The sequence below is a fragment of the Canis lupus genome, chromosome 5, assembly GCF_011100685.1.
Source record: "Canis lupus familiaris isolate Mischka breed German Shepherd chromosome 5, alternate assembly UU_Cfam_GSD_1.0, whole genome shotgun sequence".
In the NCBI taxonomy this organism is placed as follows: domain Eukaryota; kingdom Metazoa; phylum Chordata; class Mammalia; order Carnivora; family Canidae; genus Canis; species Canis lupus.
In genome coordinates this window covers 42,004,368-42,022,919 of record NC_049226.1, presented here as the reverse complement: position 1 = coordinate 42,022,919, position 18,552 = coordinate 42,004,368, and the positions used below count along the sequence as shown (strand labels likewise).

Genomic DNA, 18,552 nt, shown 5'->3' with positions numbered 1-18,552 from the left:
GAAAGAGGGACAGGGTCTCATACAGAGTAAAGTCACTGTACCTACTGCAGAGCCTGCTCTACCCATGAGGAAGCTGGGGTTTGATAGGAGACCTCACTAGTCACAGGGCGCCTGGGAGCTCTGATGCTTCCCCCTCCTCTCCAGGGGCCCACCAGACTCCTGAGGCTGTTGCGGGGTGCGGTGGAGGGAGGCTCGCAGGGCAGGTGGCTGTGGATTTCTGCCTGAACCCTGGTGAGTCAAAGCCTTGGGGCAGCCATTGCTCAGGGAGTCTGTAAGTTCCTAGGCTTATTCACTCACTCATGTATTCAGTATTCCTCTGCTTAAGCTCTGCCAGTGGCTTCCTTCCCAAGAACACCAGAACTTTACATCGGAATTCCTCACCAGGCCCTGCGCAGTGCTAAAGACAGAGGCCTCCCCTTGGGGTTCTGCCTTCAGTGTCGTGAGAACTGGTCTCCTGGCTTTTTAAGCACCAAGCTCTCCCCTGTCCCAGGGCCTTTGCACTTGCTCTTCCCTCTGTGTGTGTGTGTGGAGGGGGGATGCTCTTCCCCTGCTCTGTTCACTGCAGGTTTCTTTCCTGCTCTGTTCAGTTCTCTGCTCAGACAGGCCTCCCTTTCTTACTTCCAGCTAAATAGCCCCTGTCCATCACTTCACCTGCTATTTGGCCTCCCAGAACTCATGACTCCCTGAAATTATCTTCTTTATGTACGTAAGCATTTGTGGTCTGTCTGCCTGTCCCTAACAGGGTGTCAGCTCCGTGACAGCAGGGACCATTTGTCTCTGTTGATTCCCCAGCGCCCAACAAGATGTCGGGAACCTGGTAAGTGGAGAAATTTCTGTCCGGCTTAGTGAGTTCAGAAGAATGTTTCCCAGACTGTAAAGAGGAGGTCCTGCTGACGGCGGGGTGAAGGTGGGAGCCCGCCTAGGAACCAGGCCAGAGACCGGAGGCATCTGAGGGCAGGACGCAAGTCCAGATGCTCCGCAAGAGGTTCCAGCCCCCGCCCCGCCCCCCCCCCCCCCGCGGCCCCCGGCGGGGCGTGCGATCCCGGAGGGCTCCACCTGGACCTCACTCCTGGCGCCGTCCCCCCGCCCCCCGGGCCGGCGGGCGAGCGGGCGGGGGCCGCGCAGTGGGGCGCGCGGGCCGCCAGGGGGTGCTGTCGGGGCGCGCACGGCCCACCTGGCGCCCGGGGCCTCGAGCGGGCGCAGCCAGGCCGCCCGGGAACTTTTTCCCTCCCGCTCTCGCTCTCCTTCTCCCCCCGCGCGCCGCCCGCCCGCCCGCCCGCCCGCCCGTCCGCTCTTCCTGTGCGGAGGGGATCGCATTTCCCCGCGGCGCCGCGGACACCAGGCAGGCCCGGCCGGGTGCGCGGCCAGGGCCCGCTCCCCCGCCGCCGGCTCCCCGCGCCCCCGGGCGCCGCCCCCCGCCGCGGCCGGGCTCCGAGAGTCGAGGCGGAGAGCGAGGCGGCGGCGGCGAGGGCGACAGGCGAGCCGAGCAGGCCGCCCTGCCCGCCGCCCGAGCGCCGGCGCGAGGAGGGGGCGCCGCGGCCCACCTCCTTCCTGCGGGGCCGCCGGCCGGCCGGGCGCCGCGCCCTGACCCCCATGGCCGCCCGGGCCTGCGGGCCGCCAAGTCGCCGCGCCAGACCCAGGGCCCCCGAGTGAGCGAGCGAGCGAGCGAGCGCGGGCGCCGAGGTGAGCACTGGGCGCGGGGGCGCGGGGGCGCCGCGGGGGCCGGGCCGGGCCGGGGCGGGGCGGCGCGGGGGGCCGCGAGGTCACGGGATGGCCGTCTGGGGGCGGCCCGCGGCGCTGTCGGTGCGGGCCGGGGGAGCCTGGGCGCGGGGCGCGGGGGGCACCCGGCGGGCGCCGGGGCGGGAGGGAGCTGTGGGAGTGCGCCCGCGGCGGGGGGAGCCCGGAGCGCGCGGGAGGCCGGGCGCGGGGCGCGGGGGCGCGGGGGCGGCGCGGGGGCGCGGGGCTCTCGGGGGCTCCCCGCGCGGGCAGCGGCGCCCGGGCCTGTGCGCAGGCCCCGCGACCCGGCAGGAAGCGGCCCGAGGCTCCGGAGCCCCGACGCGGCCAGGCCCCGGGGGCACGGGCCCTTCGGGGGTGACGTCACGGCGGGGGCACCGGCCCCGCGAGCCCGAGCGCCCCGGCGCGCCGACCGCGACAAGCCGCCCGCCGCCCGGCCCCGCGCCCCGCGCCCCGCGCCCCGCAGGCAGGCGCTCCCGGGAGGAGGACGCGGGGCCGGGCGGCGGGCGGCGGGCGGCGGGCGTGACATTCGGGCCCCGGTGGCGCCGGGGGCCTCGGAGGAGGGGCGGAGGGGAAGCGAAACAGGAGGGAGGCCGAGGCCGCCGCGGCCCCAGCTTCCTGGGGCGCCCGTTTCCCTTCTCGGGCTCTCGTAGTCCTCAGCTCCCCGCCAAGGGCCGGAGTGCGGACGGGAGCCGTGCCCTCCGGGGAGCCGCGAGCGGGCGGCGGCGGCGGGGACTGGACAAAACCGAGGGTAACAATGCGCTGCTGGGGGGCTGGGGGAGGGGCGGCCGCGCCTGAATGGCGGACCCGGGCCCGGAGCCTCGGCGCTCGCCGCTCGCCGCTCGCCGCACCCGCTCCCGCAGCGCTGGCCCGTGCTCCCGGCAGAGGCTCTGATGCAGAGGCCCCACGCGGGCCCCGCACGGCTCCCTCCCACCCCGAGGGCCGCCCCCGCCGCCGCCGCCGCCCCCGCCCCCGCCCCCGCCCCGCTCCCGCTTCATTTCTCTCCCAGCGCAGCGGTGTGTGCAGGATTCAAGGGCATTACATCTGGTTGCAATCCGGTTTCAGGCCGCTGCCGGGCTGTTAAAACCTCGCGCTGACGTCAGAGCAGGGGAATTACTTCTTTTTATTTTATCTTTTTTTAGTTGTCTGCTGCCCTGGGAGGGGAGGCGGGGGTGGGTTCGGCGAGCGCCTAAGTGGAGGCGCCAGCGCCGTGGGAGCCCCGGGCTGGGGGATCTGCTGCTCTTCCCTCCATCCCATCCTCCATGCAGACCTTGCTCCGCCTGGGTCAGGCTCACCCAGGCTGGGGGCAGCTCTCGCTGCAGACTCCGTGGAGCCCCCTCCCGACTGACCACACAGCTGTGTTTCCAGAGTCTTCCCTGGGATGTGGCTCTGGGGATGTGGAAGCTGGAAAGGAATCTCGTTTCCCACCCCGCCCCTTCGACAGCGGAGGGGGCATAGGGCACCCCAGGAGCGATCTTAGGAGCTTTGGGTGACACAGAGGAGCCAGGTAGACCTTCTGGGCTGGGGGCGGCTCCATCTCAGAACCCTGGTGAAGGCTCTCCCAGGCAAAGAGCCTTGGAGGAAAGCAGTTATCAAGAGATGACCCAGGCCCCAGAAGCCAACTCTAGAGTGGGCTAATAAATAGGACTTTTCCCCAGAGCCAGGGGCCCCTCTGGCTTCTTCCTAAATGGAGGGAATGCACCCACTTGGAAAAACCCATCTCTCTTCCACTGGACCAAGCCACCCTTGCAGGAGCCCCTCTTCCCCATTCCTCTTAGACCTCCAAGTCTAGATGGATGGCTTTCAAACTCTACAGGAGACCTCTAGTAAGAAATACATTTTAGGTCACAAGTCTCTTCACCACCACTATATAAAACTGAAACAGAAGTTGAGTGAAATAACTCTTTTTCTCTACTTTGCTGAGCTGATACTTTCTGTTCTAGCCTATTTGATTTTTTTTTTATTTTTTTAAATGCTGGTTGCAACCCACTATATTGATTTCACAATCCACTAATGGGTCATACCCAGAGTTTGAAAAAACAGTCCTACGAAATGAATCTGCCTTTTAGTCATTCCACAAACATTAATCGAAGCCCTGACAAGTTCTTTCTTTTTTAATTACTCAAGTAACACCTGGATTCATTCTTATTGTGAAAAATGCAAATAACCCAGAAGTATATAGGGTAAAAGTAAAAGTGTCCTCCGCACCTCCCCACACAGGTAACCCCAGTTCAGAGTTTGAATGTATCCTCCTGGAGGTTTTTGCTACTCGCTGAAGTATACGTGTATCATATATGCCAATACTTAGTTTTCTTTTACCCCAAATGAGAATCTCAGATTCTTACTCTTTACCTTCTCTTTTCCTTTCCATTTGTCTTTGGGAAGCCGTAGGGCGAGGCGCTCCAGGGCAAGGCTTTGGGATAACCCCCAGCTCTACTGCATAGTGAATGAGTTACCTCTCTGTATCTCAGTGTCCTGTCTGTACATCGGGAATGATAAGAGTACTGGCCTCATAGGACTCTCCTGAAGATTTGATGAAGTAGTCCATGTAAACATGTAAAAGCTTAGAATAGTACTTGTCCCAGTAAATGCCAGTTGGCACTGTCACCATTATTAATACTGGTTTATCCCCGTGGCAGTGCATGGATGCATCTTGTTGCACTTTATTTATTTATTTATTTATTTATTTATTTATTTGAGCATGCAGAAGGGGCAGAGGGAGAGAAAGAGAGGGAATCCTCAAACAGATTCCCTGCTGAGCATGGAACCTGACCCGGAACTCCATCCCACCACCCTGATCATGACCTGAGCCAAAATTAAGAGTTGGACACTCAACCAACTGAGCCACCCAGGCGCCCCCGTCTTGTTGCTTTTAATAGCCACCTGTGGGGCAGCCCTGGGTGGCTCAGCGGTTTAGCACTGCCTTCAGCTCAGGGTGTGATCTTGGAGACCAGGGATGGAGTCCTGCGTCGGGCTCCCTGTATGGAGCCTGCTTCTCCCTCTGCCTGTGTCTCTACCTCTCTCTCTCTCTCTCTTTCTTTCTCTCATGAATAATTACATAAAATCTTAAGGAAATAGCCACCTGTGGCCGTGATGCCCCCCCCACACACTTTCAAATGTGTGGCCCCAGAGGGAAGGACAGGGTGGAGCAGTGGACCATGGGCACTGTCTCTGTGGGAGAGGTACCTGGGCTCACTAGCTCCAAGGGAACAGATATTTTCCAAGGGCCCACCATTTCTGAAGTCCTGTGCTTCATGCATCTGCCTCCAAAAGGGTTATAGTCTGGTGGGTGACTGAGACCCAGGTAATACTCAAGGGAACTAGTATTGTCATGGGAGCCTGAGCCAAGTTTCAGGCAGAAAACAAGTCCCCCAGTTCATGAAGGTGTTATGGGGATAATAAGATCAAGAGAGCTAGGGCAGCATCTGTGGTAAGACTTGTCCATGTGAAGAAGAGCAGAGGGAGACAGTGTACAATCCATTTCCGAGATGAGTGGGACAGATAACTTGAGCCTTAGGATTCAGTCTTGACCAGAGTTGGGAGCCTTATGGAGGCAGGGGCTTCACGGAAGAGGGAGCTTGGAGCAGGTGCTTCCAGCATGGGTAAGTAAGAAAAAGAGGGGGCACTCCTGCCAGAGGGAACGTACCAGCAAGTGTTTGGAGCTTGAAACGGATGTGGCATGTACAGTGGCCAAGACAGGAGGAACTAGCTCAGAAAGAATGGTGACGGAAGAGGCTGGGCCTCCTGGCCTCCCTGCCTCCATCCTGCCCCCTCCCAGCATGGGCCACACTACCAGAGTGATCTTTCTCAACCATAGCAGATACTTCTAGGGGCTCCTGCTGCTGTCAGAATACAGGTCCAGTCCGTGGTCCTTCCCATATGACAGCGCCCTTTTAGGGTCCTCTGCCTGCTGTGCTGTAGAACCCCCTTCCCTTCCCTCCCCACAGCACAGCCTTCAGGATTCAGCCACGTATATCCCTGCCTCCACGCACTTGCCCAGGCTGCTGCTTCCACCTAGGATGCCCTTCACCTTCCTCCCTGCCTCCCAAGACCAAAACAGATGTCCTGTCTCCTCCTTCTCTGACCTGTGAGGCAGACTGAGTCATCTCCCTTTGTCTATACCCATGGCAGAGCGTTTATCATGGAATTATCGGTAATTCTGTCAGTGTCCTCCCCACAAGGCCGGAGCATCTAGGCCCGAGAGCACACCTCCCTCCTCCCCTGGCCCCAGTGCCAAGGGCGAGGCCTGGAACACGGGAGACGCTTGGAAGTGCTTCCTGGCAGGAAGGGCTAGGTGCCGCGGGCCCGGGTGGGAGCCCCTGACAGGTTTCGTGGGCCCCTGAGATCCCTGGCCGCTGCCTGCCGGACCTTTGCAGATTCTCAGGGCCCTGCTCAGTGGCTTCTGTTCGTTCAGACTTCTGAGAGACAAGTGAGGCCGGAGAGGGGCCCAGCACCCCCCAGGCTGCTCCCCCAGGGGCTGAGGAGAAACTGGCTCATCCTGTTTCCCCAGGGATTGAGGAGACTGTTTGAGGCAGAGCTGTGCCCTGTGCCTGGGTGGGTCACTGGGGATCTGAGACTGGAATGTGACATGGGGGGGGGGTGCACACAGGGAGGGTGAGTGCCAGGGCTGGAGGCAAGGACTGGGGCTCTGCTGGCAAAGGAGAGAATTCGTTCTGCTCGTTCTTGAGCCTGAGTAAACAGTGCGTGCGTGCGCGTGGTGGCAGGATAGAGGGAGGGAAGAAAGGGAGGTGAGGCAGGAGAAGGGGGGCAAAGAGAGCTGTGGAGGGAGGAGGGAAGGAGATGCTTTTGTTGCTAAATAGTGTGCTCAGAATTAGGAAAGGAAATATCCAGGAGCACTAGGGCTCGTTCTGACATTGAGCCAGCCTGTCTGCCTGCCTTTCCTCCCTCCCTCCCTCCTTCCTTTCCTTTCTTCCCTCCCTCCTTCCTCCCTCCCTTCTCCCTCCTTCCTCTCTCCTTCCATCCTTCCTTCCCTCCTTCCCTCCCTCCTTCCTTCCCTCCCTCCCTACTCCCTCCTCCTTCCTTCCTTCTTTCCTTTCTTCCCTCCCTCCCTCTTCCTTCCTTGCTTTCCTTCCTTCCTTGCTTCTTTCCTTTCTTCCCTCCCTCCTCCCTCCTTCCTTCCTTCCTCCTTCCTTCCTCCCTCCCTCCCTCCCTCCCTCCCTCCTTCCTTCTTCCTTCCTCCCTCTTTCCTTCCTCCCTCCCCCTCCCTCCCTCCCTCCCCCCTCTTTCCTTCCTCCCTCCTCCTCCCTCCTTCTCCCTCCTTCCTCCCTGCCCCTTTCCTTTCCTTTCCTTTCCTTTCCTTTCCTTTCCTTTCCCTTTCCCTTTCCCTTTCCCTTTCCCTTTCCCTTTCCCTTTCCCTTTCCCTTTCCCTTTCCCTTTCTCCTTCCTTCCCTCCCTCAGCAGATACTCCCTCAGGGTGCTGCCCTTGCCTTGTGCTCACCCTGGGCCCTAGAGCCAAACCAGCATGTGGTCTGGCCTTCCAGACCCTCCCAAGTCCAAGGGCCAGGTGGGCAGTGAATACCCATTCTCCATATGAAGTGATTGGGCTCAGGGGAGCCAGTGCCCAGGGGTGCCATGGAGGGCAGGAGTGAATCTTATGAGGGGGAAACAGAGGGAGGGGGCCTTGGGAGCCACTGGACAGGAGTTGTGGGGACATCTTCCTCTGCCTTTTGCTGTATATTTCAGACTGCAGCATGTCAGCTGGAGTCCCCACCTCAGGGCTGAGTGGAGAGAGGTGTCAGAACGGGGACAAGGGCCTCACTCAGCACATGGGGGGGGATCCAAGGGACCTGCAGACAGGAGAGGAGCATGGCCCCCCTCCCCCAGGACCCCTTCCTGAAGGCCTCACACAGGGAGGGCAGCATGGTGGGGGAGCTATGGAGGCCCGGGGTTCAGCATCAGGCAAAGGTTTAGTGCCAGCTGCTGCTCCAGGCCTGTCCTCCCCCTCCTGTCAAAGATGGGAGTGGTGGCAAGCATTAAATGTGATGCCAGTGTGGGGGTGTTTTGCAATCTGAGAAGCAAGGTGCTCTAGAACCTGGGGTTAGGCGAACTGGGGTAAAATCCGGGTGCTGACCATCCTCTCCGAGGCTCCATCCCCCTGCCTTTAAAACGGGCATCAGCAGCAGCCCCGCTTGATGGCATGCAGCACATGCAGCTATTGCTCTTGGTGCTAATGGACTCTGCACAGGTTTGTGCCAGTTTGCCTCTAATCCTTCCCAAGTTTCTTCTTCAGCCAGGGAAAGATGGATGGAGCGAGTGTTTGTTACACAGCAGGGCAGGTGAGAATCAGTGTCCTGGTCAGAGCTTCTGTGTCCAGAGGGTCTCTCCCCCAATGCTGGGTGTGGATCCCAGGACTTGGCCGGCCGTGGATGTGGCCGTGCAACCACATGCTCACCCATCCCTAAGTCACACATGCGGGCCCTGTCACATACCAGGGGGCTGGGAACACAGCCCTGTATGTGTGAGGCATCTCTGATATGGCATTGAGGCCCTGCACTTGTATTTGGAGCTCAACCGCGCTGGTTCAGACCTCAGTTCTGCCACTTACTAACCAGGGACGAGTGACCTATCTTCTTTGCTCAGTAGCCTCACCTGTAAGGCAGAGAAAATAATAGCATCTACTTCCTAGGATTGTTGGGAGAGTTAATGAGTTAATGCACATTAGAGACTTAAAACAGCGCCTGGTACATAGAAGTATCTATAAGATGGTTCCTCCTTATCTTTGATTCGAGCCCTGAAGAATCTCACAGAGTGGCTCTGTGCTGGGGAAAGTGTGTTCCAGCCAGAGCTTTCCTGGGAGGGATAACACCCGGGAAGGGAAGGGAAGAGGAGTGGAGAGTAGCCCTCCAAGCCCCTCTAAGGCAGGCCTACTTCTTGAATAGGCAGTCACTACCTCTGGGCCTTGTTGGACCCCTGGTGAGGGGAGCTCATACTCTGCCAGGAGAGCTCAGCAGGTGAGGCCTGATGGGAAGGAGGCCTTCCCAGTGAAGGACCCTCCCCTCTCAAGAAACGAAAATAATAGTACCTATTTCATAGTTTTGTTTTTAGGAGGATTAAATGAGATAGTGCCTCTAAAGCACTCAGCTATACCTGGCCCATTGCAAAGTGGTGAATCAGTATCTTACCTAATTACAATTAGGTGACACTGATTTACCTGTAAAAAAAATTTCTGTAAAATTTCACAGAAAATGTAAATTGAAAACCACCTGAAAGATTCTAATTGGGGGCTTCCATGAGCCCCATAGGACAAAGAATTGTTGCAGTGACTGGAGAGACCCTGACACGCAGAGAAGTTTAGCTAGCATAGCAAAGTCACACAGTAATCCAAGGCGTTGGCGAGGGGGCACCAGAACTAGGCTTCGTCTGGTGCGCTCTGATGCTTTGAGTTATTCTTCCGGCGAATAGTTATGGGCAATCAGCATTGATCTACACCTAAGGTCACATGGGCCTGTCTTCTGGAAGCTTCTGGTCTGATAGGGAAAATTAAATTTGCACAAGATTATGATAAGACGTAAAGACAGGGATCCCTGGGTGGCTCAGCATTTGAGCATCTGCCTTTGGCTCAGGGCATGATCCTGGAGACAGGGATCGAGTCCCACATCGGGCTCCCTGCATGGAGCCTGCTTCTCCCTCTGCCTGTGTCTCTGCCTCTCTCTCTCTCTGTCTCTCTGTCTCTCTGTCTCTCTGTCTCTCATGAATAAATAAATAAAATCTTTAAAAAAAGAGAGAGAGATAAAGACATAAGAATCCCTCTGGTGGGAAGGGAAGAGGAGTCATGCATTCATTCATTTGGGGAAGGCACTTTCCAGGCTTTAGAGCAGTGGTTCTCAACTGGGGGCAAGTTCTACCCTCTGGAGACATGTGGGCCATGTGTGGAGACATTTTTGGTTGTCTCAACTGGGGAGGTGCTGGCATCTGGTGGGTAGAGGCTTGGGATCCTGCTACACATCCTGGGATGCATGGGCATAGCCCCCACGACAAGTTATCTGGCCCCAAACGTCAGCAGTGCCAAGGGAGGTTGACAGCCTGCCCTGGAGGATCAGTACTGGCCAAGCAGATGCTGCCCCTGCCCTCGTGAAGCTTATAGTCTGGTAGATTGGCAGACATTAAAGACATGATTAGGGCAGCCCCGGTGGCGCAGCGGTTTAGCGCCGCCTGCAGCCCAGGGTTCGATTCTGGAGAACCTGGATTGAGTCCCACGTCAGGCTCTCTGCATGGTGCCTGCTTCTCCCTCTGCCTGTGTCTCTGCCTCTCTCTCTCTCTGTGTATCTATGAATAAATAAATAAAATCTTTTTTAAAAATCTTAAAAAAAAAAAAAAAAGACATGATTAGGGGCACCTGGGTGGCTCAGTGGTTGAACATCTGCCTTCAGCTCAGTTTGTGATCCCGGGGTCCTGGGAATCCAGTCGCACATAGGGTTCCCTGCAGGGAGCCTGCTTCTCCCTCTGCCTGTGTCTCTACCTCTCTCTCTGTCTTTCATGAATAAATAAATAAAATCTTAAAAAAAAAGTAAAAATGACATGTTTGCATAGATGTGGATTTAACTATAATTGTGTTGCAAGCTAAGAAGGTAAAGTGCATGGAGACCTTGGGGGAGGTGCTCAGCCCAAGCAAAAGCTCAGAGGCAGAAGACAAGGGTGTGTGGAGGGAAGGGCAGATGCCTGGTGTGTGTCTAGGGAGACAGCAGAAAATGATCAAGCTTCAGAGGCTTCCAGGGGCTGGGAGAAGATAAAGACCCAAGATGCTCTCACATGCAGGCTGTTTTGAGGAAACCATAGTTGCCAGTGTGCTGTACTCTGGGAGACTGAGTTGAGGGGGCCTGCCCAGGCCTAGTGAGTGGGGGGTGCTGTCCTCCTGTGGGGGCCCAGCCTCCACCCTTTTCTCTTATTTGCATCCCTCTGATAGGTGGGAAAGAGAAGCAGGAAAAAACAGAGAGAGAAGAGGAAGAACATATTTTCATTTCAAACACAGTGGGAGTGGGGGAGGTAGGAAGGAATCTGGTTTAGGATACCTTTGAGACAAGCACAGAAAATCCCCACCGTGGCCCGAAATAGCACTAAAAACAGACGTTTTGGCAAATCAGACTTAATTGAGTGGTTCTCTTTTCTTGAGTCCAGCAGGATGTGGACGGAGCTGGCTTCATTCCCTTAGGGTGACATTGTCCCCTGGGGCCCTCGCCCTGGCTGATTAAACAGAGAGGCCCTGGTCTCCTGAGCAGGACAGGGGCCTGGGGAGCTCAGCTTGGCAGCCCTCAGCCTTAACCTGAGCGTTCCAGAGGGCAGGAGATGGTGACTAGGGGGACAACTGGCAGCAGGGCCGGATGGGTGAAAGCAGAGGTGGAAGAGGTCTGGTTCCTCTAAGAAATAAATAGCATGGGTGGTTCAGTGGTAGAATTCTCGCCTGCCTCTAAGAAATAAATGCCCGTCTCTCTGGATGCTGGAAGGGATCATAGAGAAAAGCCATCATTCAATGAGTGCCTGCTATTTTAATGGGCATTGGGTAGTCTGTCCTCTCTAAGCCTTACCAACCACCCTATACAGATTGTCAAGGAAACTGAAGCTCAGAGAGGTTAAGTGACCTGTTTGAGGTCAAACAGCACCCAAGTGGCAGTGCTGAGATTGGAAACAGCATCTGGCGGCCGTACCTGCTCCTCCCTCACCTCCTCATGGTGGTCACTCCTCCAATCAGCAGAAAATCACTGGCTGTGAAGTGATACTGCAACCTGGTGGGAAGTTTTTAGGGCTTCGAGTCAGACAGAAATGAGCTTGAATCCTTTCTGGGGCAGTTTGTCTCTGTGGCTTTGTCCCATGAGCCTCCTGCCATTTGTCAAGTGGGCACAATCATGCCTTTATCCTAAGTTGGTGTAAGGGTTAAACTCTGCATGGAGGGGACAGGAAGGGGAAGAGGGAGGCCCTGGGAGGTTAGGACCTGCCCTGGGCCACCCAGTGTGGCGGGGTACAATAAAAGAGCCCTGGGTAGAGGGAACTGGGAGAGATTGTAGGATCTTGTGCAGTATCAGTATTGGGTTTCTTTATTTGAACGGGAAGAGAGGGCAGCCCCCACTCTGCAGGTAGAGAAGGTGGTGTGGAATGCGGGTGTTTATTTTTCTTTGCCTGTGAAAGCCCTGTTTCAGCTCAGGCGGATGAGGCTTCCCCAGACACTGCAGAGGGTGCCTGAGGCTGCACACTCTGGGGTGCCCACCATGCAGAGGGATCTATTCAGGTGCCTGCCCACAGTGGGCACGGAGAGGGCACCTAGCACCAAAGGCTCGCAGCACAGCCTGTAAGCCCTTGTCTGTCCTAGAGCCTGGGAGACCCAGAACTCCCAGAAAAACAGGGGTGGGGGAGGGCCATAAAACCAGGGTGTCCCTCTGCCTCCTCCAATTCAGCCCTCCTGGCCTCATTCATCTCCTTATCTCCTGGCAGCCCGTGGGTTGCTGGGAAGTCAGGGGCTGCCTTCCTGATTGACGAACAAAACAAGCCTTGCTCACAAAAGGAGAGGGGAGGTTGGCTGGGCCTCTTGGGCTCCCCTCCCCCTGCCCCAGCCCCTGGCTGCAGGCATCTTTCCTGTTCCACCCAGCTGGCACCTTATATTCTGAGAGGCAGCAAGGGGGCTGCAAAGCCATTGTGGGTCAGGCTGCCCCAGCTGGGTGCCCTGGCACCGGGGAGGTGGATTTGAGGAATGTTGGGGTGGCTGTGAGGCAGGGCTTGCTGGAATAGCTGCCCCCTCCTTCCCTTCAGCTGGCTGGGAGGGCAGCTTGGAGAGGAAGCCAGGCCGGCAGGTAGCAGAGAAAGACATCGGATCCAGGGGGAGCAGCAGAGAAAGCAAACAAACAGGGCTTTGTGTGGCTGCAGATTGGCGTCTCAGAAGGGAAGCCAGGCCTGTGGTCGTTGGGAGGAGGAGGGCCTGGGAGGCCAGGCCACTGCTCTGGGCCAGAGATAGGCGGCTGGACCAGCCCAGGCTGGGCGGCCAGGGAGCAGGGAGTGCCACTGTGTATGGACAGGCGTCCAGAGGCACAGCCTGGCTGCGTCCCAGCCCTGCCACTTCACTCCTTAACAGATCTGGGCTTGTTTGCCCACGGAGCCTGGGCAGAGTCACTCACATGCAGGACTCGGGAAGATAAGTCATCCAGCCCCACTGGCCTGGCCCAGTCAGTGTGAGTTCCCATTACTCGTGTGCCCCCTTGTTGCTGGGAGAGCACGAGGTAAGAGGGGACCACCCCCCCACCCCTCGGGGTAAGTTGTCAGCTTAGCTGGGTCTCCAGGGAGGGCAGGGAGGGCTGCTCAGAGCCTCAGCAGCCCTACGGAGGGGAAGCAGGTTCTCGCTGTCCTAGAGCGGATGCCCGGGGTGTGGGTGGCAGAGGTCGGCCTGTCCGGGCCGGGCCTGGGAAACCCAACGATGCCCCTTCGCGGGGGTGCAGGCTCACTGGGCTGGGGGAGGGGCAGGAAGGCGGGGCGGGGGGCGCGGGTGTCAAGTCCTGGATGATCCCGGCGCGGGCAGGGCAGGCCTGGGCAGGGGGCGGGGGGAGGCTTAGGTAGGAGCTGTCAGGCCAGACACACTGGCAGCTCGATTATCGCCTCCGGGGCCATTTCCTCTCCTCTGCTCAACCTCGAGAGGGGGCGGCGAGAGGGCAAACGCCCGCGCTTCCTGCCCTCCCCTCCGCTCCCCTCCCGCGGCGCCCACCATCTTGGCCGCGCCGGGGCCTCCTCCGCCGCGTCCGGCCTGACAAGCCCCGGCCGGCGGGCCGGCGACGCCGGGAGGGGTCGGAGCCTCGAGGCGCGGAGGCCGCACGGGGGGCGGGGCGGGGCGGGGCGGCCCGCTCCCGTCGCCATGGCAGCGCCCCGTCCCGGCGTGCTCCGCGGGGCCGCTGGGCGGGGCCGCCGACGCCCCGCCCCCGCCGAGCCCGAGTCTTTCCGGGAACCGGGGGCTGCGGCTCCAGGCTCCGGGTGCGCCGGGATCCTGTGCGGGTTGGCTTCGGGAGGGCTCTGCTCTCAGAGCCGCGCATCCCCTCCTCAGGGGCAGCAGGCAGCGCCTCCCGGGGCCGGACCTGGGGAGAGAGGCTGCACCCCTCCCTCCCGCGGCAGGGAAGGCGTTGAAAGCAGGGGCCGGCCTCCAGGCCACGCTGTCCCGGAGCCCTCCAGCACTGCCACCTCGCTGGGGCCGCCCGTGGGCCCGAGAGAGAGGAGGGACCTAGCCTGGACCCCGCCACCCAGACGGCCCCCCTCCAGCCCAGGAGCACGGGCCTCCCCTGGTTGGCAGCCATCCGGGCTGTCTGGCCTGGAGACGCATTCCTACCTCCGGAGCCCGGGCACCCCGCCTACCCTGGGGGCAGCCCCTTCCGGAACTTTGCTGCCAACCCAGCCCTTCCTCCACCCCTCCTTCCTCCTAGTGCCTTAAGTCCCTGACCGGTCACTCCAGGGCCGCCTTCTCTCCCCCAGTCTTTATAGAGGCACCGACTCAGCTGACCCTCTGTCCCCTCCTACCTGGATTGGGCAGGCAGCAAAATGTGATGCCAGCCCTTCGGTCTTGGAAGGAAAGCTGTGTGCCTGTTGAGCAACTGTCCTTTGGCTTTTCTCAAGCCTCACCCGTTGCACACGCACTGGGAGGGAGAGTGAGAAGGGGCTTTCAGATGCAACGGGAGAGACTCCTCAGACTTTATATCAAAATAATTTCCCAGTCCTAAGCATTTTTAAAAAGATTTTATTTATTTATTCATGAGAGACACACACAGAGAGGCAGAGACACAGGCAGAGGGAGAAGCAGGCTCCACACAGAGAGCCCGATGTGGGACTCTATCGTGGGTCTCCAGGATCACGCCCTTGGGCAAAGGCAGACACTAAACCACTGAGCCACCCGGGCATCCCATGCATTTTGTTTTTGATGTTTATCATGTTATTATGTTGAACTGAGAAAAATCTAAATCTACTTATGTTGAAATAAGTAAAAATCCCCTGTGTTTCTACCCCTACCCCTGCATAACCACTGTCAACATTTTTTATAGACATAAAGAATATATGATAGATAAATGTAAAATATAGGACCAGTCTATATATTTGGTTTTGTAAGGCACTTGGTAGGGTTTTTTTTCTCACTATAAAAGGAGGACAGGCTTGTTATAGACTTCTGGAAATTATGACAAGTTAAAAGAAAAACAATTCACCCATACTCCAAGTCTCCGAAGGCAGCCACGTTTGACTTTGCCCCGTTTGTGGGGGTTTTTTGTTGTTGTTTAAGCATACCATCATTCCTCCTGTGTGTACCATTTGATATCCTGCTCTTTTCATTTAATGTTGTGTAACACTCTCCTTTCTCCTGAGTCTGTGGGAGTTTTGAGAGAACCGGAACCACATTCTTGTGAGAGCTTCAGAAGAGCTGGACTAGACGATCCCTTTCTAACTTTGTTCAAAGACCCTCAGGAGCCCTTCTTCATTGCCACTAACCTCAGATAAAAGCAGCTTGGGCCAGAGGATCCTGCCAGCTGGGGACCCAGGAGCCACCTCGCCTGCTCAGGGACATGGAAGACTCGAGGCCCCAGCTGAGACTCAGGTCCCAGCAGCAAGGGGCTTTAATTGGCCCCAGCTGCATAAGGCTTCAGCGAAGGCTCAGACCTCAGCCTCATTCCAGCCTCCGTTGCCTGAGCTATGCTCAGACCCAAAGACCCTCTGTTGGTCCTGGGACCCACCTTCTGTTCCCTGTCTACATCTTAGGAGACTTCGTTGCCCTAAGCTGCTCAGCCTCTCCCTGGGTGTGTGCGGGCCTGGCACCAGGCACAGCCTCCCTATGCCCAGCTGCCCCTCAGGCCTAGCTACAAGCTGTCCTTGCTCCCCACTTATCCCTCCTGCCAGGACTTCTCTTCTTCCCCTTCCCTGAACAGTTCAGTTCTAACACATCCAAGCCCTGTGTGAAACAGGCCTTGGGAAATCACAGTTGCCAGGGATGGATTGGCATTTAAAAGGCATCCAAGGCTTGGGGCGGGGGGGTGGAGCTGAAGAGACAAGAGAATGCAGGGCCCTGACTCTGAGCAGCAGCTGGATTTAGTGGATGGAAAATCACAGAATGCCCCTTTCCCTGGGAATAGCACCCCTGGCAGAAGGGCAGCGGGTGGGGCACCAGACATCATGCCCCAGTGGCCACCACCTGCCACCACCACGTGTTCTCCAAAATGAAAAGATGTGGGAGGGATGTTGTGAGCCTACAGCCAATGGCCCTGTAAATTATATTCTCTTAACAGGTTTATTCATTTATAAAATATTTAAGACCTGTTTCGCTTTACCTGCAGCAAGGAGGCAGCCAGGTTGGGGCCGAGATTGATGCTCTGAACATGATTTATTTATCTGGATTTTCCCTTCTGGGTGGGGCACCGCCTGCCGTGTGGAATTTAACCGAGTGGCAAGATGAGTGTGTATCCGTGTGCGTTCCTGGCCTTGGGAACCTGTGCGTGCAGCATGTGGCTGTGTCCATGGATGGGGAGGAGGTATTTCTGTACGTGGAGGGGGTGATGCTTCTTCCATGGTTGCTGCATCCAGGCACGTGGATGAGTCTGTCTGTGTTGGGTTGCTAAGTATGCACCTGTGTATGTGATTTGTACGTATAGTGGGTGTCTTTGTGACTGGGACCAACCTGTGGTTGTATGTGTGGTTGTGGTGTGTGTGTGTGTGTGTCTGGGTTGGAGAAATGAGATGAAGGGGTTGATTTGTCTGAGCACGTCTCGGGTACTCGTATGTGCAGTGGTACAATGTGGGGGACTGTGCTCCTCTGTGTGTATGTGGTTTCCATGTCTGTATTTGTGGGCAGAGGACCTGTGTGTGTGGCTGGGTATCTGTCTTCTTGTTTCTGTGCATATCCTGTGGTGTGAGGCCTGTTACTGTGTGCATCTGGAGTATGGTATAGGACTTTACCCACCTGCTTTTTATCAATGGTAGAGACAATGGTCACTGACTGGGTTGCTGGACAGAACTCAGTGCCCTGGGAGTCAGGGTTCGGTCACCTCTGTGTGTGGCTGCACCTCAGGTCCAGGAAGGACTGGCTTTGGGGGCTGAGGGGACACTGATAATCCCTGACCCTCTTCCAGCAGAACCGGGCTTTCCTGGACCTTGGCTGGCTCAGAGGTCAGAGGGAACTCCAGGGTCACTGTGGCTCAGGCTTGCATTTCTGAAGTCCAGAGGCCACATAGCCTGTTAGTGGCCAAGCCAGGACCTTCAGGAGAGCCTAGCCCCCACTCTAGTACTGTGCTCTGGGGCAGCACCCTGAGCCTCAGTTTCCTCTTCTGTTACATGGGAGTGGGTTCCCAGGTCCCTGAGTTTCCCTGAGACAGAGCATCGGAACCATAATGACCCAGGCACAGAGGAGGCAGGGCTTTGTCAAGCATCACACAGTGAGTCGAGTCTGGCCAGGAAGCAGACAGCAAGAATGGCAAGGAATGGCTGGGACATCTCTGCCTTGGGCTCTGAGACCCAGGGTGAGTCCCAGGGGGCAAGTCTGTCCTTGGGCCATTGTCTCCATCCCTTCCCCTGGCACAGATGGGGCCCAGAGGCCCAGGAAGTGGCAGGCATTTGGTTTTCCTCAGCCTTGTGACAGCCCTCAGTGCTCCCCCCACCCACCACCACACACACACACCCTCAGCAGCTAATGCGTCTGTCACTACTTTCCTAATGAGGCTTCTGAGGGCCCCCCTGGGACAGATACCTTTGCAGGCCAGCCTGGCAGCTGAGGGGGTGGGCTGGCCTCAGGGTCAGGTTGGGAAGAGGGGGGCCAAGCCCCTCTCCTGCCTGTGGAGGCATCGAGGCCAGTCCAGATCCATAAAGCCAGCTGTGTACGGATGTGTGTGTGTAGCGGGTATCTGAGGACTTGGCGAGGCAAGAAAGCCCCCACTCAGGCATGCGTTTTTCTTTGGCATTGTGACTGTTTGTCCTAATAATATTTAATCTGGTGGACGGATACGTTTGCAAGCCTACTGCGGTCCAGCACTGAATCAGCCATGATCTGGGTGTTCCGTAATCCCTGCCCCTGGGATGTGCGGCCAAGGGGGAAAAGACAGTAATCAAATAATCATATTATTGGTGTCCTTATACATTCATGTATGGGAATGCACATTTATCGCAGGCCAAGGCAGAGGCTGGAAGAATGCATTGCATGAGCTTCTCATGGAGCGAGGAGTCCCGTGTCTCAGCTGCAGGCTGCTCTGGACACCTGCTAAAGGCACATCTAGGACTGAATGAGTTGGGAGGGTTTGCTGTGTGGCCCCAGGCAACTGCCTACCTTCTCTGAGTTGTTCAGGGGCTGGAAGTTTCCTTCAAGTTCCATCACCTCTGGCAGCCTGTGTCTCCTCTTCCTGTGCTCTTTGCCTTCCTCACCAGGGCCCTCAAGACATCTTTCAGCAACAACCTTGACTTTGGAATGCCCGAGGCACTGCCCCAGGGGACGCCCACGGCACAGCAAGGCTGTCTCAGGCCCCACCTGCCATTTCGTCGTAGCCCTTTTGCTCTCACAGAGCCACCTCCCCGGCCAAAGGAAGCCTGAAAGAGATGAAATCTGAGAATCAGTCCCTGATCCCCCACCCCACCCCACCCTACCCCCATCCCATTGTGGAGGGAAGCGTGTATTCAGGCATTCACTTTTCATTTGCTCAGCTATAATGTTTCTTGAACTACTAAATGCCAGGTATTAGACCAAAGTGGCAGGCTGGTTGTCCTCCCGCCACATCTGGCCCAGACCCATTTTGAAGGCCCACCAAGTGTTTGGGTGGGGGACACAAAACAAATTGCCAGTGAGTAATCCTTGGGCAGTTTCACCCCCGGTTT

General features: G+C 57.4%; 1 protein-coding gene across 4 annotated transcripts in view; it reads left to right on the top strand.

The window, feature by feature from the left end:
• The first annotated feature begins 1,570 nt into the window (after positions 1 to 1,570).
• The window catches only part of RAI1 (retinoic acid induced 1), a 121,085-nt gene continuing 104,103 nt past the window's right edge, over positions 1,571 to 18,552 (top strand). Inside the window, exon 1 of one of the 4 annotated variants that reach the window (XM_038537114.1) lies at positions 1,571 to 1,683. The gene's annotated coding sequence lies outside the window, so the exon portion shown is untranslated. Of the gene's footprint in view, positions 1,684 to 12,653; positions 12,988 to 18,552 lie in introns of those variants that run through there. The other 3 variants (XM_038537116.1, XM_038537115.1, XM_038537113.1) reach the window with 3 other exon arrangements.